The 22,051-nt window shown below is 34.2% G+C and overlaps 1 protein-coding gene across 7 annotated transcripts in view; it reads left to right on the forward strand.

The window, feature by feature from the left end:
- Positions 1 to 22,051, forward strand: part of LOC140151439 (uncharacterized) — a 174,621-nt gene that overhangs the window by 27,609 nt on the left and 124,961 nt on the right. Inside the window, exon 1 of one of the 7 annotated variants that reach the window (XM_072173784.1) lies at positions 10,375 to 10,946. The exons of the other annotated variants lie outside the window; for them this stretch is intronic. The gene's annotated coding sequence lies outside the window, so the exon portion shown is untranslated. Of the gene's footprint in view, positions 1 to 10,374; positions 10,947 to 22,051 lie in introns of those variants that run through there. 7 annotated transcript variants of the gene reach the window in all.

The following is a 22,051-nucleotide window of genomic DNA, read 5'->3' on the forward strand; positions in this document are numbered from 1 at the left end:
TTCTTACTATATATAGGGCCCCATGTGTACCATGCATTCAGGTTAAGACAATATTAGTGTATGGTTAGTTTTGAAATTGTGTTTGACAGATTTTATTGTGATGTTATTTTCATGATAAATGGCAATTGTAAACGGTGTTTCGTGTGCACTGTGCAGGACATGGTTTGTTTGTTTTTGTCAATTTAGAAGGAAATGAGAATAAGTTATCCTTAATCTGCCTGATTAGGATATAAAACAGTAATGTAAGGAATAAACATGCCAATTAGAGTTGTAATTTTATGAAATTAACCATCAGTGCTGGGAAATAACAAGTAATGTCAAATAAACAAACAAACATGCCAAAAACACCTTCAGTGAACATTTATGCATTTGTGGGTTGGAAAAGATGGATAATTTTCAGTTTTTGTGTGGAATTCTTTAAATGGCTCAAATGGTGATCCTTATGCTGGGTCAGTATCAATCATAGATTACTGTATTTATAATATGGCACATTTGATGAATTCTTGCAAATAATATACAATATACAGGTGTGAAGCACATCATACTTTTGTGACAATTCTCTGTTTTTACATACATTGTGATAGAATTTTGTTTCCCTTTCCAAAATGTCCCTTTATTAACTTATTGTTTAGCGTGCTCAAAAATATGTGAGAATCTCTTTATTTTCTTGCAAATCGGTTTACGAGAATCTCTGCGAGAATAGATTCTCGGATTATCCTCCAATGTCTGAACCTGCTTGATGCAAACAACTTATGATTACTGGTCTCACTTATAGTATATTTGTTTGTTTGTATGTTTGTTTTATTTTATTTATTATACTAGCACATATTAATATGGAAGTGATATATATTGCAGTTCAGATAAAATACATCAAAATTAAAAAAAAATATTAAGGGAAACACAATTAAAGGTCCAGTGATTGGCTGGAGCAAATAGGTGCATAGAACCTCTAAAACTGCCCAACCAGCAAAAGGGAAGGGGAAATTAATTTGAAAAAAAAACCCAACAATATATTGTAGAATGTTGGAAGATTTCCTCAAATTTATTGAGCAAATTTCTTCATTTTTTGACAAACCACCTGTTCTGGTAATTCTTGTACTGCAAAAATATCTCCCACATTGGATTTGTGACTTCCCCACACTACACAAAACGTGTAGCACAATATTCAGTATTGATCAGTTTTAGTAAATTGTTTTCTCATGAGTACCGACTGTTGCATAGTGGCAGCAGCGGCAAACAACAAAATGTTTTTTTATGAAGTTTGACATTTGAGATGCAATCAAGCAAAATGGGCCATTTTTTCAAGCAAAATTAATTTTCATTTTTCTTGCCCATTAATAACAGGCTACAATACAATGTGTTCAAAATAAGAGCAGTGACTTATGGCTGGTTTACAAGATGAGATACAGGTTTAATTAATTTCAATGAAATAGGAAAACAATAAAATCTTACAGCCATATCTCATAGTCAATTTTAGCGGCAAACTACTCGCATCCCATTTTGTCTCAGCCTAAATCCATCTCATTAGTTATTCATAGATTCTGCAATGCATGGAGGGATCTTATGCAAGTCTGCATTTATTCAAGATTTAGTGCGGCAATAGCCAAGAAGCTAGCAAGGCTGTCTGCAAGTGATGATACAGTGGCGGGCGGGAGGCAAGTGTGAGAGATAGATTCATCTAATTACCATCAGCGCTAGCTGCTCAAGCTACTGCATAGACGGCTCTGCTTCTGTGATGAGTCAATGAGTGAGCCCTCAAGCTAACATTCAGCTTGCAGATACACATAGAGATGAATGAGGGTGGTAGTGGTAAGGGAGGAACTTCTGCCTTAATTAATTGATATTTTTCCTGATAAAAATTACCCATAATTCTTTTCATTTTGCTATCATTTGTATGGTACATTATAGAGTATGGTACACAATTGTTACAATTTGGGAATCCGGTGGGCAAGTAAATAACTGTTTCCTTGTATATATCTGTTGAAATCGCATAGGCTATTTATTTTGGTTTTTTTGAATACAATAATTTGAAAATAAATTGTCAAAATTATTTTAAGAAAAATAAATGGTTCTATAAGGTGAAAAATCTTCAGAGAAACAAAAACATGAAAATGACGAACAAGCAAAAAAGCAATTAATTCTGTGAATCTGGAAAAGCTTGGCAAAAAAGATGGGTTTTATGCTGGCATTTAAATTGAGTTACAAACAGTGGAGTAGCAAAAGCATTCATTTTTGAGTAATATTTCAGAGGATGATCGAAGGGAAGGGATCAGGAAGGTTGAATAGTACAAAGCATAGATGACCATTGACCGGTATGGTGATAATTTACATTTTTTTTGCCAGATTAACTTTCTACACCAAATTTCACTTCTGAAAAAGTTCTTTTGATGCTGTATGGTATAACATTTGAAAGAGATGAATTACCACTGAGCTGTATACATATTGCATATTAAAAACAAAGGAGATAGATTAACCTCCAAGCTATATCTATTGTTATGCAATACGCCTATTACCTCATGGAAAGGAATTGCATTTAAATTGACTTACAACAGCAGAGAAACCCAGGATCCACGTATTGTTATGTGACTGGTATTAAATGAACAAATTTTAATCTTTACCCAGAGCAGCCAGCGCACATAAACGTTGAAAAAAAGTGCATATGGCCGGATCGAACCAGTGACCTTCGTATTACAGTATTACAAGCATGATGCTCTGCCAATCGAGCCACAGAGGCACCCGGGGTACTCAAGTTTGGTTTTGGTAGGGACGTGTCGCTGAGAATTTGAAAGTGGACCCATAAATATACCAATTTTTCAAGAAATTTGGACCCATTGATATACCAAAAGTCAAAATTTTCGGCCGAATTGAACCCAAATTGTCTTAGTTTTTACAAATTTTACCCAAATTTTCCCAAAATTTTGGGAAAATTTTGAAAATTTTGGCTAGATTAGGGAAAAATTGGGCTATTGATTGGGTCATTGATATACCAAGAGGCTGAAAATGCTACCCATATTTGCGGCACGTCCCCGTATGGTCATTTGTACTGAGTACCCCCCCGGAGAGGCACACTGGAGAAGAGCGGAAGATTTAAAAATCTATCAGGTCCAAATGGTGTTCAAAGGTATATGTGACTGGTATTGTAAATAAAACAATATATATTTGTCTGCATTTTGTTTAGGAGTGAGCCATCTATTGACAAGCATGAAACTAACATTGTGATATGCTGTGAGCCATCTTGTGACCAACATTCACACATCAGTGGTAGTTAAAGTGAGAGACAGGAGAGGGTGTTTCTCATTTGCATCAATGTGTTTGTCATTTAGGTGTGTCTCACCTGGTTATTGTTTTAGAATGATTTTGTTAAATACAATTTTGAGAATGCTTCTAACATTCTTTAGGATATAAGAAACATCATACTCAATAATGTGTTACAATCATCACCCTAACCACACTTTTTTCCTGTTATCAATTACCGTTGAGGTAAGGTGAAGGCTCTACTGTCTTTATGGTTAACTATATTGACAAATTTTCTGAATAGCAACTGATTTTCATTAGGCATTGAAGCAGGCCTTGTGTTTTAGATTTTTCCAGGTGAGCTGTCAATCGCTCCCCTTAAAGGTATTATGGAGAGCCATTCAAACCACTCGCCTGAAATTTTTAAGGAGAGTGATGGAGCTGTTATTGGGAGTTGTGGGCGAGCTAGGAGAGTTGATCTACATTTAAAATGCCTGATAAAGGACACCTATTGCAAAAAGTGTAATTTTGAATTGGATCTATCACTAGACTACTACTACTAAACTTCTAATATGTTTTAATGATATTTAGTCACAATTTATGAATAAACTTCTACAAAACTATTGGGTGAAGTCATAAAAACAGCTCCCCTGATTGCATTTAAGGGGAGTGATGGCCCTAAAATGAGCAAATGGAACGAAAAAAAAAAATTAACAAATCTGTTAAAATGTTAAAAAATTTGTTTCCCAAAATGCAAAATCTGTAAAAAAAATGTGCAAAAAGAAAATCTGTATCCCTGTATGATGATTTTATCCCAAAAACTCGCTGCTCACTTCACTTGCTATTCGGAGGGGCATCATGGTTTACGAAAGGGGCTAAGTTCTATCATGGATGAACTTTTGATTTTTTTCATTTTGCTAGTGCTGAGACAGACATTTTTATTGAACACACTGTATTCAGGTGTCTCATTTGTTGTGATTTCCACCAAAACCATCTAGTTCAAAATATGCAACTTCCTCGGAACCAACCAGTTGGATGCACAATAACAAGTGTATACAAATGTGACTTTGCATTGACAAGATAGTACAGAAGTTACTATTAAAACAAAATGATGACCCACTTAGCATAACCTTATAAATTCTAACAATTAACTTTACGGATACCAAAAGTCTTCCGGGTGAAAGCTACTGGAATACCAACATGCAACATAGTGATATTTCTATGAAATGAATGAGGTATTCATGTGGTTAATCTAATGGTTGAGATCGTCAGTTAATTGCAGGACTATCATCACTAACAAGTATTTACCTAAAGGTGCTCTTGCTATAAATAGGGTTGTTTGGTTGTAATTTGTCTGGGTCATTGGGCCATATGATGGGTCTCATGTCAAAATCAATACCTGATGACGACCCACATTTAAAGGTAAGTAATCAGATTTATTTGTATTGTGTTTTGTACCTCACATTGAGGCCAAAACCAAAATAAGCAAATTCCCAGGTCGTGCGCGTATATGTGATGGTTAATGCATAAAAGGAACCGATTATAGTTTGACATTATTATTTTTACTTTCTATTAATTGAAAGTTTATAATAACTGAAGGGTCAACGTGTCTTTCTTGTTGAACCTGTGGACAATTGTCACATTTCAAATTTCTGAAGGAGGAACATTGAACAGTATTATACTTCACATTTGAGGTGTAGAGAATTGATCAAATAAAATGCATCCCATTGGAACATCTTGAACACATCATGCAAACATGTTTGAAATGCACAATGTAAACTGTGCTACATGAACATTGAGTTGTCAGTTCCTGTACAATATTAAATGTCAATAGGTAAAAGATCATAATGATAGTACAAGTTCATAATTAATGTACACCAGTTACCTGTGACATGTATGTTATGAGGAGGATGTACTGTGCTCATGGACAGGTATGTGCACTGTCTGTCAATTAGCATTTTACATAATAATAGTTCAATTAATCCATAGACCATTCTATGATTAATCAGACTCAACACATAGATGGATTTATGATTAATTGTACTATCTAATTTGTGTGCATTAAACTGCTTTGTTGGAGGGTGTGGGTGTGGGTGTGTAAAGTGAAGTGGTGAGAAACACTTATTTTCTAATTATTGCTGAACCATGAAATGGTATCAGCCTATATGAGTGAATGTTACTAGCTTACTTACTAGCTTACTTACTAGCTTACTGACTAACCATTTGGTCTGAAATGGACATATCTCTAAATGCCACGAAGGTATGACCCCATGAGTGGTGTCATATGAAAGAGGAAAACATAAAGAATATAAAAAAATATTTCCAAACGTCAGAGGTCATCCAGGGGTCACAGGGGTCAAAAAAGGTCATTTTAACCGAAAATGCTCCGATTGAGCTTAAATTTAAATGCAATGATCCTTATGACATTCTAAACATGTTTAAAACATTTAACAATTTATTTAAGGTCATTAAGGGGTCATAAAGGGGTCAAAGGTCAAGGTTTCCAAAATGCTCCAATTGAGCTGAAATTTAAATGCAATGATCCTTAGGACATTGTAAACATTTAAAAAATATTTTAAAATTCATTTAAGGTCATTAAGGGGCAATAAAGGGGTCAAAGGTCAAGTTTTTCAAAATGCTCCAATTGAGCTGAAATTTATATGCAATGATCCTTAGGACATTGTAAACATTTAAAAAATATTTTAAAATTCATTTAAGGTCATTAAGGGGCAATAAAGGGGTCAAAGGTCAAGTTTTTCAAAATGCTCCAATTGAGCTGAAATTTATATGCAATGATCCTTATGACATTCTAAACATGTTTAAAATATTTTAAAATTCATTTAAGGTCATTAAGGGGCAATAAAGGGGTCAAATGTCAAGTTTTCAAAATGCTTCAATTCAGCTGCAATTTAAATGCAATACTGCCGAAGCCACATGGTTCAGCTATGGTGCGGTTATCGCTCTAGTTTTGTTCATGTTTTAAATATCACTCTATGGGTACTATGATTCTTCAAAGATATTGTTTAAAAATAACAATCAAATATTTTTTCATAATGCAATAAGCTTGAGATAATTAATTTGAAATAATATGAATACTGCAAATTATCATTTCCTAATATGTATCATATCCAACATCTCTAGCAACAGATTTCATATTATTTACCAGGCAAGAAACTGTCATTCTGTACACACACAAATTATTCTATAAATATTGCATTATGTAAGGGTCTTGCTTGATGTAGAACCGGTAATTGACCAGACAGAGAGTACACATTTTAAATCCGATGTGATATTCATGATATTCGTTTGTAAATTATTCTGTCACATTTAATTCATGTACTCTCACATCTGCTCATCCAAATGCAATAGTTATAAAGTATTGTAAGTCATATTGAGAATGAAATCAATCATAGGGGATCCATAGGGAAGGGTGCTTGCTGTAGTCAGTAGTGCTCAGTCTTATCAGTGGAGGGGCCTACAGAGATTGAAGTGGGTAGTGGTACTCAAGCCTTGAAATAAGCAGACTGGAACCAGGAGCAATTTGTTTTGAACATTGCTCCTGGTTCACTGGGATTTTACAAGAACCAGGAGCAATTTCTGAAGAAACAGGAACAATTTTCAATATTACCGTAACCACTCGGGTATAAGCCCACTCCCCTAGATGGCGGATTTCACTTCAAAAATGGGGGTGGGCTTATAACCGGGGAAGGGCGAGTGCTTGAATTTAATAATAAGAACAATCACCCCCATTTGTATATGCCTAATGTACTAGTAATTTCTATCATCTATGTCAATTTCTTAAAATTATAAGTGTGAAATGTTGATTATCAAGTGATTTTTTTTATATTTGTTCTTAAATATAAGAGCAAAGCATTGATTTGATTTAAGAACTTGGCCAAAATTTAGTACTGGGCTTATACCTGAGTGCACCCTTGTTCCCAGAATGTTTTGAAAAATAGGGGGCGGGCTTATAGCCGAAGGTGGGCTTATACCCGGGTGGTTACGGTAAATCCTTTTCTGCTTATATACAATACAGCATACCAGCACAACTGCATCAAGTGTAAAACTGTAAGCAGGAGCAATTTATTTTAGAAAATTGCTCCTGGTTCATGTGAATTTTACAAGGACCAGGAGCAATTGGTGGCTTTACGAGGGTAAATTTGCTCCCCGCGCCCGCTTATTTCAAGGCTTGGTGGCACTTGAGTGGATTAAAAGAGTAATAATATTAAGAAGGGGAGTAAAGAAACTTTGGCTGAAGCAGGACTTGAACCAACGACCTGGATTCCGAGTCCAGTGCTCAATCGTCAGCTCTCCAGCCATACAACATATGATGGTTAGCAGTCAAGTTAGCTCAATCGTTACGCCGTTCGACTATGGTGCGGGTTCGAACCCTGACGGTGCCTAGTATGCTCTTGTGGAAAATTGAAACTCCCCTGGACAAGGAACTTACTGCTAATTGTCTCGTTGTAACCCGTACAAAACTCGGGGAGCTGATCCTGGTTGCGATGGTTATTTGTGGAATGTATAGGGTGTGCGCTCTTGAAGCATCAAAGTCCCTGATTTGTTGTTAAATGGTTTATGGAATGATGTGGGGCTGTAGTGGTCAGCAACAACCTGTAAAGTGTGCTGAGGCTTGTGGATCAACATCTAGGCGCACTATAAATCACTGCGCTAAATTAAATGGTCATCTCATTTACCAAAATCTTTGCTTGGCTGCTTTAGAATCCATCTGTTTAAGCAGGGATATGAGACATATCCCTGGTTCAACTTCATGTTTATTATATTTTTTTATGTACTGGTTTCTATTTTAAAATAGGGAAATGTTCTCCAGTATTAAAAGTTAACAAACATTGGTTGTGATTATTTTTAGATACAACTTCATGTTTAGAATAGGAAGTGAGAGTTGTTTGAAAGAGTTGTGATGTACATGAAGTATGAAATAGTATTTGTCAAAGACTATGATCGAGGGGTGAACGAGGAAGTTGCGAATGGAGCACCGAAGGCACAACATTTTAAAGTTGGAATTCACATAGAAATGTGTGCGGGTGTCTGAGACACTTTTTTTTTTGGCCTTAGTTATTCCCTGTTTTTTCATGCTATACGAAAAAATATCACTGGTTTGCGGCCGTATCATATGAGGCTGTATGCTTTTACAGTTTTCACAGTCATGTGACTACTACGAAGGCCATGTAAATTAGCATGCCATTGCCAATGCCCGACGTACAGTTAGCACATGACACAATTAGTAATTACTGTCTCTTTCGCGATCAACACAATTTACAACAATGCGAGTATGCAGACCAGCTGATTGCTGATGCTGATAATAAGCTGATTAAAATTAATGATACCATAAAATTATATTAATATATAAAACCGATGAAATGTTGATATTCATATATCTACTGAAAGATAAGGATCTATGTTTTGGGCTTGAATCACTGTCAAATTGACAAGTTTAGGCGTTTCCATAAAGTGTGTCATATTTGTGCAGCAAGCATAGGTAATGCAATATCATCTTTGGTGACCAAAACTATGGAATAAATTGTGTCATATAATAAATATCATTGTATAGGAATTTGGACTCTACTCAGACTAGCTCCGTAATCATATCATTGGTATGCATTACATGAAATAAGTTGAATAGAGTTGAGATACTAATATTAAATAGTAAGTTGAAACTGGTGTGAAATGACCACTAAATAGTAATTGTTTGTAATCCATAACTTCATACATATTTGCATATTTACTCATAGGCATAAAACAGGAAGGTCTTGCCGAAATTATGTATGTTTTAAAGAATAAATGAAAACAATTATGAATGTCCTATTCAGAATAGGACATTGATAATTGTTTTCATTTCAGACATTGATTTAAATTGATTAGGTATGTTATTATTATTATCATTAAATGCTTAATAGAAGCACTTTGCATAAAATTGATTTCGAAGTAGAACATACAATTATGAATAAGTGCACTTGTCGCAAATTATTCAGTCAACAATTATTGTGGTCAGTGGCTCAGTTACACATGAGTACTTATGACCTTATTTTCCTGTGGTTTAGCCACTTTACAAGAGGACAATACATGTCTGATTCAAGCCAGTGATTCCCTTTACATTATTTGTACTAGAAATGAATACAACTGAAATATGGAATGCCTGGAATTTATGTGATTTTTGTATTGATAAGTATGCACCCGTGCATATAGACAGAACTGCCATGATTTTAGATCATAGATGGATCTGTAAAATGTTCAGCAATACCTTTCCTGAATTTTATTTTAGCCCTACTTTCCTTCCACATTGATGGATGATTGGACATGTCTAATTTTATTTTAATTTTCATATTTTTAGCCAATACAACAGGATCCAACTGGGGGGTTTCCTTGCTACAGTGATTTATGATTCCATTTTAATTTTCACTCTACCAAAAATTTCACAAGGAAAACATATCTTGTGGCTTGAGGCAGGATGTTGTCAAATAACAATGTTTTTATGTACAAATGTGATTATGTAAATTGATATTTCACATGATACCGGGCATGACACCAATTGTTCTTAAGTTCATTTTAAAGACCTTTTATTAGTCTAACCTATATTTATTAAAGGTCATTAGCATGGCTTCCAATGTTTAATAGGTGATCTGTGTGAGTAGGTGAATACATAAATAAATTGTATTCAAGAGGAAAAAAGATTTAGATCAATATAAACAAAAGGATTCATTCAAAAATTACTGATACGATAGTAATTTTTCTGGTACAGTGAAGGATGCATGTCAGTACATATTTTTTTAATTTTATTACAATTTTATGATATCTATGCATCCTGTTACAAAATTGATTAAAAATGCATTGTGGTATTGAATAACAATATCAAACATGTTCAGTGATGAGACATTCAGTTTATTTGTGATGATTTCTTGTGCAGGTATTTGTGTGTCAACACAAAAAATAAACACAGTAAAATATGTTTCCCCAAGCCAGCATTAGTCACCAATACAGATCCTGTAATCACCCCCAACTAGCATACACCAGGACACAGATGACCAAGCATGCGAAAAGACTAGTCTTAGCCATAGTATCACATGTAATAACAAACCATTCAGCCTTTATTGTAGCCAAGTATGCATGGAGACTAAGCAGAAAGCATTTGCCAGCTGAGAGTGAAAGCCTGTCATGATGATTGGCGAACCAAAACTGTGGGTCATTTGCTGTTATTACTAGTGAGCTACCGCCACCATTCAGGAGTAGTAGCACACTCAACGAACACACAAACACAAGCAGCGTGCATGGAATATTACTATAAGACATGATGCTAGCTGATACTGCTATGATCCTACACAGATATTCATCTTCTTACTAATCTGAAGCAACCATCAGTACATGGATTTGTAACTATACACTAGTCAGGAAGATAATATTAATCTTGGAATTATCATATTGTGGACATTATCATTGCATTAATTCATCTGTATAATCAGCATTGTTTGTACACCACCTGGGGTTGTGTCTTGCCGCATCCATCCATCTACCCATCTATTGGCTGATGCTGGTACTCATAATATGACAAGCTACTGAAGCGGGAATGATATTTATGAAGCAGATTATTATGTAATTATAGACCATTTTACTGAGCTGACAATACTGGATTTATAATATTACTGTTATACTTGCAAGCTGGAGCATTTGTGATATTCATTATAAACGTGATATTGGTGAGTGATTAATATACCTTTCTCCTGTTTCATTATTTATATGAACAAAATATATGCATTCTTGTTATAGAGTGGTAAATTAATAACGTTATAATTATGTTCTCTGTATAGGCTGATACTGTGGTCTGGTAGACTGTTGTTGACTTAACATGAAAGACAGTCATTCATCGCATCTCACTATGGAACCTTATTACAATAGCATTGTGTATTTAAGCAGCCTTTTACAGATGCTAGATTGAGGTGGTAAACCACAAAAAACACCCTGGCATTTTGCTTTTGAACAAAACATGCATTCAGTCAGTCTACCATCTACAAGAGCTGCTGCTATTGCTAATTTGTTAAATCACCAAAACAGAAAATCACTTCATGTTATCCAAATAAGCATGATATTTAATTGGCAAGATTCAAATGATTGAGGAGTCATTAGTAATCAGCACTTTCTGCATAAAATTTGTCACAGCCCCCTTTTTTAGGGTCAGGATATTCGAATCTGAAGAACTGTAAGTTTCCTGTAAATTTATGTTTCAGGGGGGCAAGTACCTCTGAACAGTGAAGGATGTATCAAACTTGACAAACTGCTTGATGAATTTTAAATCTTTTAAAAGGCTATTCCTTCATGGTGAAATGCTATATTGATTATATTCTGCGGAAGATTGTGATTTTGCATACAAGACTACCTTTATACGAATTGTTCCAAAACATTAGATAGAATTATTATTTATACCAATTTACAAAGCATATTAGGGACCTAACCAGCCTGTTCTGTTGACATATTTCATTATTTGAGGGGCAAAGCTTAGTTAAGGTAATTTTGTCTGTAAAGCTTGCATCCCAATAAATATTTTGCATGATACAATGGCAATAATATATGCCCCTTTTCTGCTTTTCTGACTTAGTGTGAATCCATAATTTGATCTCAGCAGAAACTTAATTTGAGCATCCAGTCAGGCTAGTTGTCTACCTAAGATAGCCACCATGCATTCTAGGCAAAGCAATGTCCATTAGTTGTCTTGGACAGAGGAAGCAGATAGGTTTATTAAATATAGGCTAGGTGAGTGCTTGTCAATATCATGGCACATGAGCTCACATGTTAGACATTATTTTGTGTTCATTTATTTCAGTTATAGACAACTTGGTTAGGTTATCAGGGTTAAATAGTTTGAGGAAACTGTAGCACTTTCAGGCAGTCTGATGATATAGAACACAATAAGGTGATTAAAAACCTTAATACATTGATAAACGCAAATTATTGATATTGAACATTGATACAAATATTATGAGTAGACCCAGGTACATACATGCGCTGATTGCTCACCAATAAGTGGATACAATAAAAAAAGTAGTTTGCCATTCAATGACAATCAGGTCGTATATTGTTCCTTTATTTGCAGTCTTGTAAATGAATAAATTTGGTTTATTTTTATGTTAATGTTTTACGTAGGAGGTTTGCAGCTAGAAGAAAAAAAATAGCCTAGTGCACTCAGTAATTACACAAAGGCCTTACAATTACATGCAGTAATTTTAGAAAGGTTTTTTTATATTTTAATTAACGCTCAGTACATAACTTTGCCATGATAGAATGTATCACAAGCAACTCTGGTTTTACCCTTTGTGTGTATGAAAGTGTTCAGCAAAGTACATAGGATCAAAAGAACAAGTTAGTAATGCAAAGTGGCAAGTCTTACTATTTTGCAATTTGCAAAGTTGATATTTTGAATCAAAACTTGGACAGACAGATTGTTGCAGACATGCACCCTGACTTTAGAAACTAGTTGGAAGAAAAGTTCAATTTGTTGAACAAATTGTTCTTGCTTACAACATCCATCACTGTATGGATAAATTATGCACTCCTGGTGTATATAAGGTGACTCTAGACAAGAAGCAAATAATTGAAAGTTGTTGATGGATCTTAGTGTTGTAAGCAACTAAGAATCATTGGTAAAAGTTCTAAATTTGACTGTGACTGATTGTAATGAAATGCAGAAATGAAAACTTTTAAATCACATTGGAGTGAATATACTTTTAATAGCATGAACCATTTTGTCACAGGTGATTGACAGATTGCAACAAAGTTGTGAACATTTTATTCAAAAACTGTTATTAAAGTGCCCTTGTTTAATTTCAAGATCGGCATCTCCGGACCAATGGTATCAAAACCTCTGGACTTTGTGATATTTTGATAACCTAAGCAGGAAAACCTTCCACCCCTTTAAATAATGACATACAGTAAGACATAGTTTTGTTTCTTTTACAACCTTTCAGACCAGGATTTACTGCAACCCAAACACTTCAAACAACAGCATAATTTGGTTGAATGCCTTTTCTCCCTGGATATATTCATAAGCTTACAGGCATTTAGCTGACTTTCTTTTATTGGTTTGAGTATCAAAAGTAGGAATGTAAAACAGGAGAAAAGGTAGCCAAAGTGGTAAAATCCTATGAAATAATAAAATTGCATTATGTATCAGAGTGTGTATGGATGAAAGCACACAAACAGCAATTATAATGATATGAAAGCAGTGCAGAATCAAGAGTGATATAGTAAAGAAATTTATATGCATAATGCCAGTTGTGTCACAAAATGGAACTGTATGAATTGGCATTTGTTACAATACAATTGAAGAAAATGATTATTTGCATATTGATATTCAGAGCTAGTCCGATGGCCAATGTTTCATAATGTGAGATATTTTAATGATTTTGAACAGAACGGAGGACGGAGGTGCACTTCAATATGAATTAATATATGTAAAGCTGAAATTTAAAAGGGCTTTTATTAATATTAATATTAAAGTGAGATAAATATGAGGGCTTTGGGTGAGAGTGAGACATGGACCTTTGGACCTGATTTATGGGAATATCAGGCACACAAGTCAATAACAGCACCACAGTCCACAGAAGCCCAGAGTTTATGCTTTGTGTATCTGCATTGAAGTACCACCCTTGAAAATGATTATACTTTTGCAGTTAACATTTAAATTTACAACTTTATCCTATTTTAAATAACCAGCATTTTGATGTTTTTGTACTAAGTTAAAAACATACAGTACAAAACACAAGTATCATATATACCAGAAAGCAATGCAATAGATGGGGAGTTATTTTTATATCATAGTAGTAGTATTTTGACATAGCCCAGGTGTGGAGTTGTCTGCAAACATTGCAGCTGTGAAATTGCTGCAGGAACACAGACATACTACAGGAGGCAGGAAAATGCCTAGTCTCCGCTAGTCATGATTGTAAGATATGTCAGGATGCGGCCTGCTAGCGGAGTAGCTTCATGCTAGGGCCTGCTGCATGGTTTACTATGGTTTCACTTGTGCAATAAATCTGATCTGAACTAGTATTATAATTCAAACCTATTTAAAATTGATTATTATAAAGTCAACATTTGCAGATGTAAAAAAAATTACGTTGAGGTGAGCACTCTGTTGACCAAACCGTGATGATGGAGTTTGCCATTTGGTTTAAATGTATATCATTTGATTCAGATTGTCAAAATCAAATCCACTATGATCTGAATTGACAGCATTCTGTGGATAGGCTGTAGTTATCATATTATTCCATGACCATGTTTGTTTGCCTTGTATGTATGTATGTATGTGTTGTAGCAGATACAGTATAGAGTAGTACAAAAAACGGCAAATCTTTTCCTAATATAGCCTTATCATTCAAGACCAGACTAAATATTGTCAAGCATAGTACTTATTTTAATACCATTTAATTAGACTTCATACAAATGAAATGTTAAATTTTACATAATTTATTAAACATTGGACCTATCGTAATATGTAACAGCATGGATGAGGTTAAGTAAGTTCCATCAACTGACAGCTTTTACTTTTAAAAATTGAATGGCATGTTCTGCCTCTGGTTGATGGAAATTAATGGCTCAGTCAATGTTGAGAAGAAAACAAATTAAGCATACGCATATCAAATCATGGATGAAAGGGAGGAGTGGTGGAAACAAGCCCGTCCAAGCTCTCGAGTGTCAACATTGTGAATTTTGATACTACAACATTGTGTGAATGAATATTCAGTATAAAATTATCTGAATTATGTAAATGTACACAAAAATTGAAAATTAAATCATATGCAATAAAAATTGCATCTTCTTGAATGTCACAATATCTACTAATATCAAAAATGCTAAATAAGCAGTACTTAAAGTAAGTTGAATGTAGCTAAATTTAATTTCAAGACCAAAATAATGTTATCTTGGAGCTCCATTTTGAACAATACTAATTTACAAGATACTTTTACATTTCAAATATAAGGGCATTGTGTTCTTCTTAATTAATTAAAGCTTAATAATGACTTTCAAAAGATGGATATGGTCGCGTGTCATGAATTGGTCATCTTTTGTGTAACATAATGTAAAATGAGGAAAATATCACCAATTGTGATTCACTTCAACACAACTTTTAATAAATACATTTTAGACCATTATAAGTATATATTTCTGGAAAGCTTATATTACAAGGATGCCAAATCAACAAAATATAACATCATAATACAGGGTGGGTAAGAAATATACAGGGTGGAACATCAACAAAATTAGTATCTTTCTTGTCACAGTGAACCCCATATTTTTCTTTTCTGAAAGCTATGTAGCTCAAAATAAATATGGATTCAGAAAGACATTTCATGGGCCCATCAAACAAATTAGGAAGAAAGAGTTTGGTATCCCTTGTGTTAAACATACAGGGTGGTCAAAAATTGTAAAATAATTTTACAATTTTTATGACATTTATCAATCAAAACTTTTTTCCTCCATTTCTGGCACTAAAACTAATAGCATAATTGAATTCCTCATCAAATTTCCTTAAAAATATGTGTACTTTTGAATAAGCAGGATGATTCGGGCCAAAGATAGGCCATTCAGAAATGTCAGAGCATTACGTGTACACTTTGTACAGTAACATATAGGAAAAACTGTCTTAATTAGCATTTAATTAGGCAATTAATTAGTTACATCTTTTGTTAAAGTTGATCTACTATGAGGTAGATCTACAATCCAGGATGATATATGTGCAATTTGTGGTCCATGCTAGTTGTACTTTTTAAGATACAAAGGTTTGAAGTTTGCCATATTTTCACAATTTTGTGTACAACTCTATGGGGCTCCCCGCCCCAGCTCCCCGCCTGCTCCCCATTGACAAATCTTACATATTGAAGTATAAATCTCAAAGTAGTTGTCCAATTGACTTGGGGTTTTTTGTATTTGATAAAGAACATAATTAGCTACAAAATGACACCAAACTTTCCACAATAGGTACTATACTTTTAGAATAAACCAAACTTGAAGTGTGAAGAAAGCATTTTCATGTTACGGCTCCTCCATTTTTGGGTGACCTATTTGTGACATGCGACCATATATATTATCTAATGTTGGTTAGAGGGCTTGTCATAATTAACAAAAATTCAATTAACCAGAAAACATTCACTAGAATAATGAGATTGCTAAACAATCTTTTTGTTAAAAATACGGAGGGCAATGCATGAATGTATGTAAGGTCATGCTTAAGCTTACATTGATTGAGATTCAATTTTGAATGAAGACACATAATACTGTTGAGGCAGTACTTCATCTTCAGTATGAATCTGATCTTATATAGCTTGTCAAAACATGTCAAATTTGTTTTAGCTCCAGGAAGAATAGATACACTGAACAAAATAGCATCATAATGACTTGCTTTGACTGAAGTCAATGCCGTGATCGCATTTGATTAAAAATCCCAAATTTATTGATTGATGTATTGTGGCGTTCAATACGACAGCCAGTAATGTTAGCGCACAAAGTCAGGTACTGTAACACATGTAGGTAGGTACCACAGAGAGCGTGATCGCTGAATGCTAACTTTCTTAGGGATAATGTGCCCGTGATAATGTGTTGCATGATTAATGACATTACATGTACTTGTTAACCTATTTACATATGACAAAAACATGAACAATTTATTAATTTTTCTATTTTCAGTTATATACCTTGCAGCATCGCACTTTAATTCATTAATCAGTATGTTGTTAATATTCTACATTTAAATGCTAAAAGTGCCAGTACTTTGCTGTTTGAACCTTTCTCAGATTTGAGGCTGTAGAGCGCAGATTTAAAGTCAAAAGTTAATCTGATTAGTAGCAAAATAACTCAAAATTATATAAAAATCATGTTTGTGGTTAGCCCTAAGGGGCAGGTAGATGAAAGTTTGTGATAACCTGTGTTATGAATAGCTATTTGTACCTCAGTCACCGTGAAAGAATGCGCATAGTTGTGATTATTAGCAACCAGTTTATGCAGAATTAAAAGGCAGGTTTTTATGTTTTTTGTTTATTTGAGATATTTATGCTTGAATGGCAATGAATGCATATGCTATGTATTGCGGCAACATGCACAGCAAAACATTTTCATGACGCCTCATAACGAGGTTCACCCTACCAGCAAAAATATGGAAAAAATACCACCAAACAAGAACATTTTTACATGAAAAAATACCATATTTGAGAAAAAAGCATGATCTGTGATTTGAAATCCTTTTTCATCTTTCGATCTACTGTCAGACATTGCAGAAATATCATGAATTTTCATGCGATTTATATCTTTCAGTACATTATTGATATTTAAATTGATGCATTATTTATGTTAGTGCATGGTATTTACATGTAATTTTCCATTATTAATTTTTTATTTGATAATCTTTATCAAAAATGAGAAGATTGGTCTAGAATAAAAGTAGATTTGTTTTTATACTAGAGTGAAGAAACATGTTGAATCTTTTGCAATTGAAATGCAAAATTTCTCTTCAGCTATTAGTGGGAGTTTTATGTTGATATTTCTCCGGAATAAGATATTTGCAAATCTGCAGTGACCCAGTTTTTATCCACTGCTGGTAAATTTGTGAATTCTATCCAAATTGATTATCAAATTTAAATATAGAGGTCAAAATCCCCATGTTTGAAAAGAATTGATATTAGCACAGCCCAGGTAGGAATGGCATCAATATCAAATTCTTTTCCATTACCATAAAATATCTATTACAAGGATGTGTTTGATTGGTACATAGCACCGCCTGTGTAGTATCAGGTATTCCACAATAAATAAAACCTAGAGTAGAATAAATTAATTTTTACATAACCAGGGAAATAACTCAATACATACATGTATGTATAATGTATTGTAATTTGTAGGCGGCAATATTTCTGAGGAGCTCAGGAGGCTTGGGGCATAACATAACCAAAATGGACTAATTTTGCAGTAATTTTTCTTTGTTTTGCAGCCTTAATATGACCCTTGCCGCATGAATGCAGATTTTGTTTTACCTGGTTAGGAAACAGACCTGTCTGATGATGATCATCATTTCTTGCACCAAAGTCATGGTTGCTATTTCCCGCTTTCAAGGATGGATTAAATATCCATGTAGTGATATCAAAATTCATTTTAATCTTTTGATCATAAGATAATGGTTGTTGAAAATAGATGTAAAGTAAGAGGTTTCCATAGACTTTGTTGATGGTCTGTGACCTAAGTGCATCATCTGATATCATCATTGTATACCTTGGAGTGGTCATTTTGTGGTCTCTGATGATATATATATTGCTGATCATTTGCTCAGATACAGAATATTATAAAATTATATCATGCAGTCAGTGGATGTTATGTATTTATTTTGCGATCTCAATGAGATTATAACGTGAGTACAATTCCTCTTCGCCAAAACTTGGAAATTTAAAGTAATCAGAGCAGATATTGTTTTTATGGAATAATCATGATAATTCTTGCTGTAGTTGATCCTAAACATAACTGTGAGCTAAGCTTGATTCTTCATCACAAAAGAAAAACCAGAGCATTGTCTTCCACATGGAGGACATAACCGCGGAGGAAACATATGAAACAGAGAAACAGAATTTGAAATTGTACAGTGTGGGCCAAAAACAACTTTACCCAATTTCAGAGGGTGGTTGCTCGAATTGTAGAAATACCAATTCATGGTATTGTTACATATTCTAAATATATATCTTTCTAAAAGTATGTGATGAAGAAATGAAAGCAAAAGAAGCTAAATTAACAAAATGGTGCTAGTTTTACGTCCGAGGGTCAAAAATCACTTTGTCCACACGTAATTCAATGGGATGTGTCCGATTGCTAAGAATAAGGCATACATATGCGTTAGGCATACATGTAATTGGTAAACACGTTTGGCTTGTCTTTGAAAAGTGATGATTGTTTTACAAGCATGAAAGAAATACAATCGATTTAAATCCCCATTTACTTGTCATGTACTCGAACTTCACTCCTGTCATCGACCAACAATTAGCATAAAAATTACACAATTACAAAGGTTTCATCTGGCGCAATTTTTGAATTTTAAAAAGGCCTTCGTGCATTTGGTTACTGCGTGGCTTACTTTTAAATAGGTTTGCAAGGTGTCAGTCAAGATAAGGCAATTCACAACACAAGAGAGGACTTTTATGGCAGAGGTATACTTAAGAACAGAAAGCTTTTTGGAAGTGCAGCGTCAATTTCGGATGCGTGTCCCGAACGTAAAAGTCCCGCCGAAACCTACCCCTACATACGAACAACTTTCACAACCTCGGTGGTGAATAGATGTAAAGCACAGAGCGGACGTCCAAGAACTGACCGTTCAGCTGCAAATATTGCAGCGGTTCAAAGGGAACTTGCAGCTAATCCCAGAGTCAGTTGTCGACGCAACAATTTGTCGAACATACCACGAACGCAATGTGCAATAACTTCAAACTTACTGGTAGATAACATTTCGTAATGACAAAAAATGATGTCTGAGGTTACAATTGCTTTGCGCATATTTAAAGAGCATTGTTTTTATATCTTTGCAGCATGAAAGCTGCATATCATGACGAAATATCGTAGCTTGACATTTAAATTATTTATGTTTGATTTATTTGCTTGTGTTATATAAAATTGCTGAAAAATTTGCTTATACTGAGTGGTTCTCATTCTCTATCGGACTCGCAAGTGATGCGACGCGCAGCTAGTAGACCTTCGCGTGGACAAAGTTAATTTTGACCCTTTGATTTAAAACTAGCGTCACGCTTTTAATTTAATACATTTTGCATAGTTTTTTCACCAAATACTTTTAAGAAGATGTTCTTTACGAATATGTGAAAACAATTTAAAGCAGACTTTTCAATTTTGAGATATGAACCTTTTAAATTGGGTAAAGTTGTTTTTGGCCCACCCTGTATAACATAAGTATTGATGTCATCTGACAGCTCAGATATACTCATGAATCTTGTTTGTATATTTCTCACTAGTATAATGTGCATAGATCTACATATACCTTGGAAAACAAAACGTTAATATCAAATAATGTTGGCTCCATTTGATGATCAATGATTCCCAGTCAGTGTTTGCATTTTCAATAACGCATGCATAAAACACAGTGATATGAAGCCCTGGATATTTAAATTTCCCATTTATCTGTCCTGTCACGCTCAGGTACGTGTACAACTGACCATAAGGAAAATGGCCAAAGCTGTTTGATGCTGGACTCGTGTGGGACCAAGCATAATTAAGCCATCTAATGTCCATTTTGTATTCAACGCTATTGTATAATCTTTTCAGGTTAATATTAGAAGTCAAGTGTAAGCTTAATTAATCATACAGTGACCATGTGGAAGGTGACTGTGGGGTTGACTCGTACTTTTCAGTATTGGCTCTGTGATGATTGTATTCTAAGTAAGTGATTTGTCAAAAGCTTTGCAATTTCCTCAGGATATGGATTTGTACTTGGCAAAATATTGTAACCCCCAATTGACTTCTTAATGGCAGAATACAAGTAGCTTGTGCCTAAAGTTATATAGATGTTATTGAATGCAAATCATGGACGTTTTTTACTTCCAAGTGATTGGCAGTGTAGTTTGTTATTCAGTAATTTTTGGAAATTATGTTTTCAAAGCATGGTAGTTAAGAAATTTATTGTGACTGATATTGAAAATATACAATATAAAATAAGTAAGTAAATAAACATATAAATAAAATCAATAAACGTATATGTTCAAAATTTAAAGAATTATATGGAACCTTTTTATCAATAGTTGGTGAGTCAAGATTTAATTTGAAGATACAAATTTCAATTAATGCAGAGGGGCTAAGGAGTCATTACTTGGTAATTAAATTCAAGTTTGCAGTTAAGATCGAATGATGTTCAGGTCTGGCTCATGTCTGAGAGGAGTGTCATTACCAGAGAATTTATTTACAAGCCATATAAACCACAGGGGAAACCCACAATATTGGTGAGTCACTCACAGGTGAATTAACCAATGATGCCTAGAAAACTGGTCTGATACACACCATTTAACTCAGACCACTCAATACAATCATGTGTTCCCTGATCAATCACTTAGAACTCAGTCATAGACTGATAAAAGTTAAAAACTGATTTTTACAGTCTCTAATAATTATCAGAGACAAAAAGCTTTATAATTTTATATCCTACTAGTCCAGTAAGTAAATGTCTATATAATTGATCCTAGCGGCCGATGACATGATTTCACAATTTGCATAAATGTTTGGTGTGACTTCATTATTTGACACACAGCTGATGCAAATGTGCATCATGTGTGTGAGTAATATTTTTCTGAATTGAATGTATCTCAATAAAATGCTAACTAAATTTGCATGAATGCTACTTATGCTAGCTAGTGTATTAGCATAGCTGGGCAAAACAGACTTGGAAAAAAGCTTTGCAAGCTCAAAAATCATTTAAAACATGAACTAGTTTTGTGCAATTTATATTTTAGTTCAATTAATTTTGTTTTTAGAATAACAGTTTTACGCCTGTACTTGTAGTTGAAAAAATATGCATACAAAGGAAGAAAACATAGCACACTCTCAGAATGTACACTTTATTCTATACACCCACAATATCCATGCGCGGTTTTATGATAATAGTCGGTTAAAAATACTAATAAGTTAAAAAATTGTCAAAAGTGTGGTTTGTGAACTTGTATCATAGATACTAAAGGTTCTGGGTGTCAATATTATTGACACCCAGAACCTTTAGTATCTATGATACAAGTTCACAAACCACACTTTTGACAATTTTTTAACTTATTAGTATTTGACTCAA

The sequence above is a fragment of the Amphiura filiformis genome, chromosome 4 (genome assembly GCF_039555335.1).
Source record: "Amphiura filiformis chromosome 4, Afil_fr2py, whole genome shotgun sequence".
Taxonomy (NCBI): domain Eukaryota; kingdom Metazoa; phylum Echinodermata; class Ophiuroidea; order Amphilepidida; family Amphiuridae; genus Amphiura; species Amphiura filiformis.